The 11,860-nt window shown below is 49.2% G+C and overlaps 1 pseudogene; it reads right to left on the bottom strand.

The window, feature by feature from the left end:
- LOC133770637 (rho GTPase-activating protein 6-like) overlaps positions 1–9,609 on the bottom strand; it is a 34,073-nt pseudogene extending 24,464 nt beyond the window's left edge.
- Positions 9,610–11,860: the final 2,251 nt, after the last annotated feature.

Genomic DNA, 11,860 nt, shown 5'->3' on the forward strand with positions numbered 1-11,860 from the left:
GGTCATCTTCTGCTGCATTCCCAGGCCATAGCAGAGAGCTGGATCAGAAGAGGAGCAGCCAGGAATTGAACCAGTGCCCAGATGGGATTCTGGCACTGAGGCAATAGCTTTACCTGCTGTGCTACAGTGCTGGCCCCACAGTCTGTAATTTCTTTGGTTTCTCTTATTTATACTTTTTTCAGTGCGAGGGTCCACCCGAAGTCCCCCATGGCATGCAGTTGTCAGGTTTCCCTAGGCTCCTCCTGACTTTCTGAAGTCTTGCCAGTATCAAGGAGGACCTGCCTGGTAATTTGTAGAATGTTCTCCACTGAGGGGATAGCACTGTGGCACTGTGAGCTAAGCCCCTGCCTGTGATGCCGGCATCCCATATGTGCTTGGGGAAGCAGTGGGAGATGGTGCAGCACCCATGTGGGAGACCTGGAAGAAGCTCCTGACTTCAAATCAGTGCAGCTCTGTCTGCTGTAGCCATTTAGGGAATAACCAAGCTGATGGGAGACCTCTCTCTCTGTCTTTCCCTCTCTTTGTCTGTAATCTGTCTCTCAAATAAATAAATAAATAAATGTTAAAAACTTATGTCTAGCAGCTGACTATGCTGATTGCATCCTGACTCTCATAACTGACGATACAAGGAAATACTTGTGAATTCTACATTTGCACACCTAACTGCAGATATTTCCCTGTGGAACTGTCTATATGTTAATCTGAATGATACTGATGTCTTCTGTCAGTGGACTCTGTTCCAGTGTGACAGGGACTGTTCCAGCCTTCCTCACTTGCTCATCTATAACTTCTCCCTCCAACATTGAGAAGCCTGGTTCTTACCATCTACCATTTATTTAACTCATTAGTCTGTTATGAACATTGAATTCATTGTTCTTCCAGATTGTAGGTTGTGACATAACATGAAATATGTACATACACACACAGAGACACATACACATGAAGGTACTTCAAAAAGTTCATAAAAAGTAGAGTTCAGGGGCCAGCTCTGTGGCATCTGCCTGTGGTGCTAGCATCCCATAAGGGTGCCAGTTTGAGTCCTGGCTGCTCCAATTCCAATCCAGTTCCCTGCTAATGGTCTGGGAATGCTGCACCCACCAACAGACCCATAGGAAGCTCCTAGCTTGTGGCTTCAGATTGGCCCAGCTCTGGCTTTGTAGCCATTTGGGGAGTGAGCCAGTGGACGGAAGGCCTCTCTCTGTCTCTCCTTCTCTCTGTAATTCTGCCTTGCAAATAAAATAAATAAATCTAAGTTTATTTTTTAAAAAGATTTATGTATTTGAAGGCAGAATGACAGAGAGGTTGGGAGGGAGGGAGGGGGAGAAAGAGGCAGACAGAAAAACAGTGGCCTCTTATCTGAGGTCTTATCAGAGACCCCACACAGCCACAACTGCCAGGTCTGGTCCAGGCTGAAGCTAGAAGCCAAGAACTCCATCTGAGTCTCCCACATGGGTGGTAGGGACCCAAGTACTTGGGCCGTCTTCTGCTGCCTCCCCAGGAGCATTAGCATGGAACTGGATCAGAAGTGGAGGAGCCAGGACATAAACCCATGCTCCTGTATGGGATGCTGGCATCTCAGGTGGTGGTTTAACCTGCTGCACCACAATGCCAGCTCTGGTAAGTTTATTTTGGTGCAACAAAAGTTTGAAATCCAGGAGCCAGCATTGTGGTGTAGTGGGTTGAGCTGCCACCTGTGACGCCAGCATCCCATGTGGGCATGGGTTCAAGACTGACTACTGTACTTCAGATCCAGCTCCCTGCTAGTGCACTTGGGAAGGCAACGGAAGATGGCCCACATGTTTGGGATCCTGCACCCATGTGGGAGACCTGGAGCAAGTTCTTGGCTTCTTTGTTTGGCTTGTCCCAGCCCTGGGCCATTTGGGCTATGAACCACCAGGTGGAAGATTCTCTCTTGCTCTCCCCCCACCCCATATCTCTTTGTAACTCTGCCTTTCAAATAAATAAATAATCTTTTTCCTAAAAAATTTAAAATCCATGCGTATGGTTTTTAGAATATATGCTTTCCATAAACTTCCAATGGAAAAACCATGCTTGCTTTTAAATGTTTTTGCAGCAAAATCAATTTTTCTTTTAATTCCATTTTCCAGTAACTTTTTGAATTACCCTCATGTTTGGTCTCTGTCCTCTGTTTTTGGGGTATTGCTTCTAAAACTCTTACAATGTCCAAAGTGATAGGAGTCCTGGGAGCCTCTGGTGTTCTAATATGTGTTTGGTCTTTTCAGTTCTTTCCAAGTTCTTTGACCTCTCCTGGTTGATAGGAAAAGTCTTTTGTTCCGATGGGAACGCTTGGGTAGTTCTTGGATGTTCTTGGATGCTCTTGGATAGCTTCAGGAAGGGGCTGGTTATCAGAAAGACCAAGCTGTGATTAAAGGCCTGGAAATTCCAGTCCCTTCCCTCATCCTCTGGGATGAGAGGGCTGGAGATGGAGTGAATCATCAGTCATGCCTGCCTGATGAAGCCTCCAGAGGATCCCTAAAAGATGTGCTTCAGGGAGCTTCTGTGGTGGTGAACACTTCCATGTGCCAAGAGGGTGGTGCTCCAGCTCCATGGGATGGAAGCCCTGCCCTTGGGACCCTTGTGGGCCTCATCCTAGGTGCCTTTAGCTGTGCATGTGTGTCCTTCATCACACCTTTATAATAACCCATTGTCTTAGTCCTTCCAGGCTGCTGTCACAGAACAGCTTAGTAACTTATAAATGACAGATGCTCATTGCCCACAACCCCAGCATCCAGAAAACCCAAGACCAAGGCTCAGGGAGATGTGAGCCCGGTGAGGGCCCACTCTTCATAGATGGTGTATTTAGCTGTGTCCTCATAATCTGCAGTGAGTTTTCCATACATTTTTAGCAGGTTTTTGTCACATTCCATCCCTGGGTACTCTCACATCCCAAATAATTTAAACTGTACCTTTTCTTTCTCTACACAAGATCTGTCACACAGAAGCTTTACCTTTATAAAGTGCAAAATTTCAGTTTTTTACTCTGGGGATTGGGTTTTGATGTTGTGTGTTACAAATTATTCAAGCTTCAGGGCTAGTATTGTGGTGCAGTGGGTTAGGCCACAGCTTGTGATGCTGGCCTCACCTATGAGTGCCTATTGGAGTGCTGGCTGCTGAACTTCCAATTCAGCTCACTGATAATGCATCTGGGAAAGCAGCTGAAGGTGTCCCAAGTGCTTGGACTCCTGTCAACCATATGGGAGGCTTGGGTGGTGTTGGAGACCCCTGGCTTTGGCCTGGCCTATCTTGGGCTATTGTAGCTGTTTGGGGGGGTGAACTGGCAGATGGCAGAGTGCTCTCTCTCTCTCTGCATTAATAAATAAATATGAATTTAAAAATTCATACAAGACCATGTAGATTTTCTTCATTTCTTTTTTGTCCTATGACTTTTATACTTTGCATTTGAAACTGTAGTCTATGAACTACTTTGAGTGAATCTTCAGGAAGGTTTTAAAACTTGTTTTCTTTTTTCTTTCTTTTTTTTAACAATTTATTTATTTATTTGAAAGGCAGAGATACAGAGAAGGAAAGAGAGAGAGATCGATCTTACATCTACTGGTTCACTCCCCAAATGGCCACAGGAGCTTGTTCCAGGTCTCCCACATGGGTCCAGGGGCCCAAGTAATTGGGTCATCTTTGGCTGATTTCCCAGGTGCATTAGCAGGAAGCTCTATCAGAAGTGGAGCACCCAGGACTATAGCTGGGACCTATATGGGATGTGGGCACTGAAAGCAAGAGGCTTAACTTTCTATGCCACAGCACTGGCTCCAAAGCTTGTGTTTTCAAATAAGTATTCCAACACAGTTTATGGAAAAGACAGAATAGTGGACTTCATTTCAGTTTACATTTCCAAAACTGTGACATTAAGTAGTATTGAGTATAGGGCTAAGATTCCTTCATTTCCTAGGGGAAGCCAAGAAGAGGCACACATCACCCATGTCCTGCACCAAATCCTAGCAGCCAGGAGAGGGTGCACAAACCTAACTTTTCTGATTGACTGCAGCTGTTGAGGTTATGAGAACTGTGCCAGGTAGTGAAGGTGAACTCTCAGATCTACACCCTGCAATGGTGGGTAAAAAGCTTCCAGACTCCGGCCTCAGTGCTGATGGATCTTCAGAGTGCTGGGCACAGAAAGGGCTTTAGGGGAAAAAATAAATTCCACCTAAAGCACAGGACAAATATCTACCAATAAGATATCCACACAGTGGCCACTGAAAGTAGTGTAAGGTCTGGATGGGACCTCTAATACTGATTTTAGGTCCACATGATGACCTGTAATACTGGTGTGGTATCTGATCTGTGAAACTAACCTGATGTTCTCTGTGTGGCTTCCAGTATTACTCTATCATGTCTGCATAGTGACATCCTACAAGGTTGATTGGTTTGGCAGGTGGCTGCACTGGACTTGGTGGGCTTACTGTGTTAAAGAAAGTTGGATGCACTCTTTTTCTCTTGCATGGTGTTGACATGATTGTTTTCAAAAGCAATTTCCTCCTCAAATCTACAGGGAGGGTGGGACAGCGATGAATGAAAGTTCTTATTGCAACTGCTACTGTTTCTTTTAAAAGATTTTAGCTGTTTAATTGATGTGCATCCCCATATTCCTGGTTTTTTTTTTAAAGATTGATTTATTTATTTGAAAGGCAGAGCTACAGAGAAGCAGAGGCAGAGGGAGAGAGTGTGTCTTCTGGGGCCAGTGCTGTGGCATAGCAAGTTAAAGCCCTGGCCTGCAGTGCTGGCATCCTGTATGGGAACTGGTTCAAATCCCAGCAGCTCTACTTCTGATCTAGCTCTCTGCTATGGCCTAAGATAGCAGTGGAAGATGGCCCAAGTCCTTGGGCCCCTTCACCTGCGTGGGAGACCCAGAAGAAGCTCCAGGCTCCTGGCTTTGGATCAGCACAGCTCCAGCCATTGTGGCCATTTGGGGAGTGGACCAGTGGATGGAAGACCTCTATCTCTGGCTCTACCTCTCTCTGTAACTCTGTCTTTCAAAATAAAATAAATTCTTTAAAAAGAGAGAGAGAGTCTTCCATCTGCTGGTTCACTCCCCAGATGGCCATAACAGCTGAAGCTATCCAAAGCCAGGAGCCAGGAACTTCCTCCAGGTCTCCCACATGGGTGCGAGGGCCCAAGAACTTGGACCATCTTCCACTGTTTCTCCAGGCCATAGCAGAGAGCTGGATTGGAAGTGGAATAGCCAGGACTGGAACCAGTGCCCATGTGGGATGCTGGAACTGATGGTGGCTTTACCTGCTATGTCATAGTGCCAGCTCCTTCCCCCCCTTTTTATAACAAAGAGATTTAGTTATTTATTTGAAAGGCAGAGCTATAGAGAGGTAGAGGTAAAGAGAGCCTATTTTCTAATTAGCTTTTCTTTCATGAAAACTGTTGTCATAATTTCTGTTTTTTAAATTTATTTGAAGGTCAGAGTTTCAGAGAGAGCGGGAGAGTCAGAGAGAGAGACAGAGTTCTTATATCCAGTGGTTCACTCCCAGGTGGCCACAACAGCTAGGGCTGAGCCAGGAGCCAGGATCTTCTTTCTGGTCTCCCATGTGGGTGCAGGGTTCAAGCACTAAGGCCATCTTGTGCTGCTTTTCCCAGGCTATTAGCAGGAAGCTAGACTGGCAGTGAAGCAACTGGGACACCAGCAGGTGTCTATATGGGATGCTGGTGATGCTAGCTGTAACTTTACCCACTAAGGCACAGTGCCAGTCCCCCGCTTCTTCAGTGTTCTGTCATCTATTTTGGATTTTAAATAGTTTGTTGGCATCTTTGATGGGAATTTGATTGGGATTCCACTGAACCCTCAGGTCAAATTAGAGGGGATTTTTGTGTCTTAACAGTAATCAATGTTCTGCTCCTGCAGGAGGACTATCTCTCTACTTATTTATATTTCTTCTGATTTTTCTCCAATAGCGTATTTATTTATTTATTTATTTATGTACAAGTCAGAGTTACAGAGTGGAGGTGGGGGGAGTGTCTTCCATCCACTGGTTCACTCCCTAAGTGACCGCAACAGCTGGTGCTGGGCCAAACTGAAGCCAGCAGCCTGGAGCTTTACCTGCTACAGCACCAATGCCAGCCCCTGTGTGTAAATTTTTTTAAAAGATTTAGTTTATTTATTTCAAAGGCAGAGTTACAGAGAGAGAAAGGGAAATGCAGAGAGAGGTCTTACATCCAGTGGTTCACTCCCCAAATGGTCACAGCAGCCAGGACTGGGTCAGGCCAAAGCCACAAGCCAGGAGCTTTTCCATGTGTCTCATGCCGGTGCAGGGGACCAAGCACTTGGGCCATCCTTCACTGCTTTCCCAGGCACATTATCAGGGAGCTGGATCCAAGGTGCCTCAGCCAGTGCCGCGGACCGGCTCTCGCGGAGTCTCAGACCGAGGGAGAACGAGGGAACGAAGAGCCAGGAGAGTCAGAAATCGGCGGGGAAATGACAGACAGACACACACACGTTATGTGTATGTTACTGCTGCGATTTATTGTAGTAAGGCTTGGGTTTATATAGTAAAGAACAATGCTGCAGGCAAATGAAAAACTTTTATCACAAAGGTTGACAAAATGAGTTAAAACAATGATGTCATACGAGTGGTTTTATGAGGAACATAGTGGGGACATTGTTTTTAGACAATTTACGGAGGATGAGAATTGACCTTTGGCTTAGTTCCGTTTACTGAGGATGAGAATTGACCTTTGACTTAGTTTCACTTACTGAGGATGAGAATTGACCTTTGACTTAGTTTTACTTACTGAGGATGAGAATTGACCTTTGACTTAGTTTCACTTACTGAACTGTTTAGGGGAATAACTGTCCAAGGTTTTGCTTGCCCTCTAGGTACCTGGAGATAACCTCTGAGTAACCTTAACATTTTTCTGTTACTACAATGGGAACCTAATGATATGTTTTGACTTGCATTCCTGGCTTATGGGAAACTTCTTTTTCTTGATTTTTAGTTTCTGAGAATTATGAGGGTAAGTAGTAAAGTGTAAACACAGCTGGTAGATAATGCATAATGAGTTCATCAGCAGAGCAGAGACACGGTGTCCCCCAAAATTTAGCAAGGACAGTCTTCGGCTCCCCTACTGTGAGTCGAGGGTCGTTACAACCGTGGACTGCACAGGAATCGCCTGAGGCTAAACTCCGACAGAGTGCGCACCCCAAAACCCTGCAGCTTTAGACCCCCGACGCAGCAACATCTTGCCACGCGGGTATCACAGCTGTGGGCGTGGCAAGCCAGGACTTGAACTGGTGCCCATATGGGATGCTGGTACTACAGGTTGTGGCTTAACCCTCTACACCACAACACTGACCCCAGTTGATATGTATTTTTACTAGAAAATTGCTCATGTCTTCAAGGTCTCCAGCTTTATGCAATGAGTTTCTCTTTTCTGGCTTTTCTCACAATGGGACTGGGGTTATGGGTTTTCAGGAAGGAGATCACAACAATAATTTATTGCCCACGGTTCTGGACAGTAGACAGTCAGAGTTGAAGGCGCTGGAGACCTTTCTGGTGAAGACCTGCTCTTCTCTGATGGGTCTGCAGCTGTGGCCTTGAATGGCAGGATGGTGAAACAGGCTTCAGAGCTAAGACTTTTTTGTTGTTGTTGTTAAAAACTATTTATTTACATGAAAGAATTACAGCAACAGAGGGAGAGACAGATCTTCCATCTATTGGTTCACTCTCCAAATTGCCTCAATGGCTAGGGCTGTGTTGGACAGAAGCCAGGATCCAGGAGCTTCTTCCAGATCTCTCAGGTGGGTGCAGAGGCCCAAGCACATGGGCCATCCTCCGCTGCTTTCCCATACAATTAGGAAGGAGCCAGATTGGAAGTGAAGCAGCCAGTTCTCGAACTGGTGCCCATATGGGATGACAGTGTCTTGGGCAGAGGCTTTACCTGCTATGCTAAGACACCACCAACCCCAGTCTTCCTCTTCTGATCTGTTAAACCAGCTGGTGTCCAGAGTTGAATTCCTTAGATTGGGAAACTCTCCCACATTTGGTTATTTTTAAAAAATTGGTTTTTATTTTTTATTTTTGACAGAGTTAGAGAGAGAGAGAGGTCTTCTTTTTCTGTTGGTTCACCCCCCAAAGGGCCGCTACGTCCTATGTGCTGTGGCCGATGCGCTGCACCGATCCGAAGCCAGGAGCCAGGTGCTTCCTCCTGGTCTCCCACGCGGGTGCAGGGCTCAAGCACTTGGGCCATCCTCCACTGCCTTCCCCGGCCACAGCAGAGAGCTGGACTGGAAGAGGGGCAACCAGGACACAATCTAACGCCCTGACCGGGACTAGAACCCGGGGTGCCAGCACCGCAGGCAGAGGATTAGCCTAGTGAGCCCCGGCGCTGGCCCCACATTTGGTTATAGATGTGAATATAGACACAAGCATTTTTTCTTTCATCTGGCAGAAATGAGAATAGTGGTTTCAAAAGCCGCTGTGTAAAAAGGAGATCCGTATTTATTTGAAAGGCAGAGTTACAGAGAGGGAGAAACAGAGGTAGAGATCTTACATCTATCTGCCAGTTCACTTCCCAAATGGGCACAATGGCTGGGGCTGGGCCAAGCTGAAGCCAGGAGCCGGCACTCCATCTGTGTCTCCCATGTGCATGGCAGGAGTCCAAGGACTGGAGCTGTGGCCCCCTGCTTTCCCAGGCACATTAGCAGGGAGCTGGATTGGAAGTGGAGCAGCCTGGATCGAACTGGTGTCCATAGGGGATGTCGGCATAGCAGGCAGCCGCTTAAGCCGCCTGACGCCTGAAGCCACTGTGTATCCTGTGAGAAAGGACGGTGGAGGCCACCGCTTACGTGTATTCCATTTTCCTTTCGGCCTGTGGATTCCACACAAGCGCCGTCTCCCACCACCTGTCATGAGCGTTTCCACACATCTGTGACGGATGCCCCGTCGTGCTCGGCACCACATAGTCTACGGCTCTAACCTTCTGAGTATAAAGCGGGTGCCCGCGGGGACTCTGGGAGATGGAGTCTGAGGACGGACGCCCCGAGCCTTCATGGAAACACGGTCCTCCGACGCGCGGTGCCGGCGGAGATCACTGGGAGATGGAGTCTTTGAGGCTTGCCGCTGGCTGGGCTCTGGGAGAGGGAGTCTAAGGCGAGCGCCCGCAAGGTGTTCTGGGAGACGCGGTCCTCTGAGGTGTGACAGCCGCGGGAACCACTGGGAGATGGAGTCTGAAGCGAGAGACTGCAGTGTATTCTGGGAGACGCGGTCCTCTGACGTATGAAACCCGCGGGGACCACTGGGAGATGGAGTCCTCTAAGGCTTGTCGCTGGCTGGGCTCTGGGAGATGGAGTCTGAGCCGAGCGCCCGCAAGGTATTCTGGCAGACGCGGTCCTCTGAGGTGTGACAGCCGCGGGAACCACTGGGAGATGGAGTCCTCTAAGGCTCGTCGCTCGCCGGCTCTGGCAGTTCGAGTCAGAGGCGAGCGCCCGCGGCGCTCTCGAAGGTGGGGTCTTAGGGGTTTGCACAGAGTGCTCTGGAAGACGGGCTCCTCAGAGGGCACCCCGCAGGGCCCTCCGTGAGACGGGGTCCTCGGAAGCTGGATGCCCACTGCTGGATGTCTTGGATGCTCCATTTTTGATCCAGTTCTCTGTTATGGCCTGGGGAAGCAGTAGAAGATAACCCAAGTCCTTAGGCCATCACACTCATGTGGGAGACCTGGAGGAAGCTCCTGGCTCCTGGTTTCAGATAGGCTCAGCTCCAGCCATTGTAGCCATCTGGAGAGTGAACCAGCAGATTGAAAACTCTCTCTCTTTCTCTCTCTCTCTCTCTCTACCTCTGCCTTTCTAATAAATAAATCTTTTAAAAACAGGAATATTAGAATGTGCATCTATTAACAAGATTTATTTATTTATTTATTTAAAAGAGTTACACAGGGAGAGAAGGAGGCAGAGAGAGAGGTCTTCCATTGCATCTTCTACTGCTTTCCTAGGCTGTAGCAGAGAGCTGGATTGAAGTGGAGCAGCCAGGTCTTGAACCGGCGCCTATATGGGATGCTGGCACTGCAGACAGTGGTTTTACCCACTATGCCACTGAGCCTGGCCCATTGCTAAAATCTTTTAAAAGAAACAGTAGCATAAGAACTTTCATTCATCGCTGTCCCACCCTCCCTGTAGATTTGAGGAGGAAATTGCTTTTGAAAACAATCATGTCAACACCATGCAAGAGAAAAAGAGTGCATCCAACTTTATTTAACACAGTAAGCCCACCAAGTTTCAGTGCAGCCACCTGCCAAACCAATCAACCTTGTAGGATGTCACTATGCAGACATGATAGAGTAATACTGGAAGCCACACAGAGAACATCAGGTTAGTTTCACAGATCAGATACCACACCAGTATTACAGGTCCCATCCAGACCTTACACTACTTTCAGTGGCCACTGTGTGGATATCTTATTGGTAGATATTTGTCCTGTGCTTTAGGTGGAATTTCTTCCCCCGTCCCCCCAGACCTTTCTGTGTCCAACACTCTGAGGACCTGAGTGCGGATCTGAGATTTCATCCTTGCTGGGCCCTGGTGCACTTCTCACACCCTTGATGGCTACAGTCAGAAAAGGCAGGTTTGTGCGCCCTCTGGTGGCTTCTAGGACTCCGCACAGGACTCGTGGCCTTTCGCCACAGACTACATCTCCCAGTGGTCCCCACGGGCGTCTTGCGTCAGAGGGCCGCGTCTCCCAGAACACCTCACGTTCTCTGGCCTCAGACTCCATTTCCCAGAACCCCGTGGGCGCCCGCCTCAGACTCCGTCTCCCAGAGCCCCGTGGGTGTCCAACTTCCGAGGGCCCGTTTCACGGAGGGCCCTGCGGGGTGCCCTCTTTGAGGAGCCCGTATTCCAGAGCACTCTGTGCAAACCCCTAAGACCCCATCTCCGAGAGTCCATTGGGCGCCTCAGACTGAAACTCCCAGAGCCAGCAAGTGACAAGCGTCAAAGGACTTCATCTCCCAGTGGTCCCCGTGGGCGTCACGCATCAGAGGACCGCGTCTCCCAGAAACCTCATGGGCGCTCACCTCAGACTCCATCTCCCAGGGTCCTGTGAGCGCCCGCCTCAGACTCCATCTCCCAGAACCCCCTGGCGCCCACCTCAGACTCCATCTCCCAGGGTCCTGTGAGTGCCCGCCTCAGACTCCATCTCCCACAACCCCCTGAGCGCCCACCTCAGACTCCATCTCCCAGAACCCCCTGGGCGCCCACCTCAGACTCCATCTCCCAGGGTTTTGTGAGTGCCCGCCTCAGACTCCATCTCCCAGAACCCCATGGGCGCCCGCCTCAGACTCCATCTCCCAGAACACCTCATGGGCGCCCACCTCAGACTCCATCTCCCAGAGCCCGGTGGGTGTCCAGCTTCCTAGGTCTCTCACAGGGCCCTGCGGGGGTGCCGTATTTGACGACCCCCTCTCTCAGAGCCTCCTGGGCATGCCCTTCAGGCCCCGTCTCTCAGAGGACCGCGGGCGCCCGCTTCTGACTTTCCCAGAGCCCAGCGACCCACAAGCCTCAAAGGACTCCATCTCCCAGTGGTCCCAGTGGTCGTCACACGTCAGAGGACTGCATCTCCCAGAATGCACCGTGGACAGTCTCGCCCTTAATGGCTGCTGTCAGAAAAGGCGAGATCACGCGTCCTCTGGTGGCTTCTAGGACTCAGCGCAGGATTCATGGGCGCTTACCGGAGACTCCATTACCCCAGAGCCCCAGACTCCATCTCCCAGTGGTCACCGTGGGCATCGCGCCGCGTCTCCCAGAACACCTCACGGGCCCATATGGGATGCTGGCATTGCAAGCGTCGGCTTTACCTGCTACACCACAGTGCTGGCCACCCCCCCCCTTTTT

The sequence above is a fragment of the Lepus europaeus genome, chromosome 11 (assembly GCF_033115175.1).
Source record: "Lepus europaeus isolate LE1 chromosome 11, mLepTim1.pri, whole genome shotgun sequence".
Lineage (NCBI taxonomy): Eukaryota > Metazoa > Chordata > Mammalia > Lagomorpha > Leporidae > Lepus > Lepus europaeus.